General features: G+C 36.4%; 1 non-coding gene across 1 annotated transcript; it reads left to right on the top strand.

The window, feature by feature from the left end:
* The first annotated feature begins 722 nt into the window (after window positions 1-722).
* LOC115895385 lies at window positions 723-863 on the top strand. The gene has a single exon (XR_004055582.1). It is a non-coding gene; the product is annotated as a U4 spliceosomal RNA (small nuclear RNA).
* The last annotated feature ends 2,471 nt before the right edge of the window (window positions 864-3,334 follow it).

Genomic DNA, 3,334 nt, shown 5'->3' with positions numbered 1-3,334 from the left:
TCTTATGTGTAACTACATTGATTTCCCTACCAGCAAGCAGACTCAATGTCTTAGTTTGGATTCCCCTAGAAATAGAAGCTGAATTAAGATGTAAATGCAAGGACTTTACTTAAAGGTGAGATAAACACTGGTGTGGGAGCTGGGAAGTGAGGTGGGGAAGGGGAGGCAATTAAAGATGCCTTATCCACAATGAGATACCATCTCACACCGGTCAGAATGGCTGTTATTAAAAAGTCACAGAATAACAGATTTTGGCAAGGTTGCAGAGAAAAGGGAATGCTTATACACTGCTGGTGGGAATGCAAATTAGTTCAGCCATTGTGGAAAGCACTGTGGTGATTTCTCAAAGAACTTTAAACAGAATTACTATTCGACCCAACAATCCCATTATTGGGTATATATCCAAAGGGATATCAATTATTCTACCATAAAGACACATGCACACACATGTTAATCACAACACTATTCACAATAGCAAAGATACATAATCAATCTAAATGCCCATCAACAGCACACTGAATAAAGACAATGTGGTGCATACACACCATGGAACACTATGCAGCCATAAAAAAGAATGAGATCGTGTGCTTTGCAGCAACATTTTGAAGCTGGAGGCCAATATTCTAAGCAAACTAATGCAGAAACAGAAAGCTAACTACTGCATGTTCTCACTTGTAAGTGGGAACTAAACAATGAGAACACATGAATATAAAGAGAGAAACAGCTTTGTGTAGTGGCAGTATTGTAGCCAATGAAGTTTATCTGAGGTGCAGTTATTGCTAATAGAAAACTTTTCCCAATACCCCTCCGTGATGACTTGAAATATAGTCAGCATCAGCAATTTTTGACAGTCTCTACAGAGACCAAAATAAAAAAAAAAAAAAAAAAAAGAGGAACAACAGGTACTAGGGCCTACTTGAGTATGGAGGGTACGAGGAGGGAGAGGATAAAAAAACTACCTGTTGGGTGCTACGCTTATTACCTGAGTGATGAAATAATCTGCACACTAAACTCCTGTAGCACACAGTTTACCTATAAAACAGACCTGTACGTGTACCCCTAGACCTAAAATAGAAGTTAAAAAAAAAAAAAGATGCCTTATCACAACACTTCCCATGGGTAAAGAGAGCTTAATTCTAATAGGAAACTCTGGGCGTCAGTGTAAAACTTCTGCCTCTGAATGATCTCACCCAAGGGGCAAGGTAGCCAAGCCATTAATGCACCAATTCTGATCATTGACTGGGGCTACCAGGATGAGGCATGCTGGATACCAGACTCTTGTAAAGTGACCTTCCAGTTAAACAGCAGTGTGGGCTCTGGTGGCAAAAAACACCTCCAGGAAGTGAAATGCTGGTGTTATCAGTCTGCAGCAGTGAGTAAGAGTGGAGGTGGGGGTGCAAAGGCATATGCTGTGGTCAGTGAAATGAGAAATGCCTGATCGTTCATCCGCCTAGCGTCCCCGTGTCGAGATCTTCCATCCAGTGCAGAACAGATCACTTCTATTCCGGAATGACTACTTATTGAAACTGTTCATGACGAGAATCTGACCTTGGCAAATTAAATCTCTGCCGCCCATATTTTTAGTGATATCTAATGAGACTTGTAATTAATCCTGGGCTTAGATTCCTTGGGAGACCTACAAGTCTCCAGACTCTCTTAACACATCCAAAAGTGCTGGCACTTCACAAAATCCCCAAAGCTTGGAGAATTCACTTAGAGTGCAGATGTTCCTGCCACTCACTGACATCCAAAGTGATTAACTTCTAGAGGTGGCATTGTGTGAAAGCATCGATTTAACTGTCCACTGCAAAGGGACTTGCCTTTTCTCTGTTGAAGTGTTTTTATTTAAATGGACTTGGCTTTCTATAGATGAGTAAAGAAACCTTTCACACTCCAGAACTTGAGTTATTGAATGATATCTGAACCATTTCAGTCTCCTTTTTGTTAAGAAAAAAAAGGGCAGGGCAGGCATAAAACTATCGTATATATTTACATGTTAAATTGTGTAATCATGTTATTATCTGAAGCTAATACCATGCTGTTAAAATTTAGATAAAGTGTCCTGTAATGCATACAAAATGTTCATTTGCTGAAGGCCATTAAGTTAATTTCCTGGCAACACGATTAAATGCAAGGCATTTACATAATCATTAGTCGTGAGGTGTAGAAAAGATAATTAAATATTCCACCACATTAATTTATATTTAATTAACTGTGCTTTGTGATCCTTCTGTCTGAATATTAATATTGTGTAAATAAACAATTTGAATGCATACTGATTTTATTAAAGGCTTATTCTTAAAATTATGTAGAAGATGCAATTATTAATTTAATTATATCTTATTTTGAAACCTAATCATGTTAATAGAGTCTAAAAAGGTCTATCACTAGCCTCAGTGATGACATTTTCACATTTTATATTTCCAACTACAATGTAGCTTATAGATTTTAAAATATGTTCATTTAGTTCACCCTAACAGTTAATTGCTTTCCTAGTAACTCCACTCTACGGTTCCTTCAAGTCAGTACTGACACGGAATCTTTAAAAAAAGAGAATTATTGTGATACAGTAAGCCTCATCATCTCTGGCCACACTCACTTGGGACATGTGATATTTCTCGGAAATGGCTATACCATATAGAAAGGAGCAAAAATGGAGCAATCTTATTTAAGATCAACTGGGTAGAAACTATAGCCAATGAAAAGCCTACTAGTAGGTAAGATTTCTGAGGGTTCTAAAAGTTCTTTTTTAAAATGTAATGTTAGGGAAATTCTTGCAAAGGTAATCAGACATTACTAGAAGCAAGAATCTATGCATAAGAATTTTCTAGACTTAGATGCCAGACATTTGTGGAGAGCTTAGATGATAGTAAAGTAAGTCTGGACAATACATGCAATATATATTAAGGATTCTTGCCTTTATCTGCCTGGACCATTTGGGAGTCAGTAAATGAAAATATCTAAGTCTTCGTTAAACATTATTTAATAGGAAAAGAAACAAAATACGATACAGAAAGAAAATAAAAGAGTCAGTGATTTTTCTGAATCATGAGAATGTAATCTTAGCTAAAATACTAAGTTACATTAAAATATCTCTATGAAGCAGTCATATTTTCCTGCCAGGAGAAGTTATTTCATATTAAATTGTAACATCTCCAGTAAAAATGTTTGTGCTTTTCACACATAATATTTATTTGGGCAAACAATTCAATACTGATTTTAACTGTCTAAATGGAATTTTTAGGGAAAATGATGTGCTGCAGTAGCACATATTTCCTAATGGAAACATTTGTTTCTTAAATTATAGAAGGTGGAATAATAAAGTTGCTTTTAT

This window comes from Rhinopithecus roxellana, chromosome 20, assembly GCF_007565055.1.
Source record: "Rhinopithecus roxellana isolate Shanxi Qingling chromosome 20, ASM756505v1, whole genome shotgun sequence".
Lineage (NCBI taxonomy): Eukaryota > Metazoa > Chordata > Mammalia > Primates > Cercopithecidae > Rhinopithecus > Rhinopithecus roxellana.
This window is presented reverse-complemented; position numbering and strand designations above follow the sequence as displayed.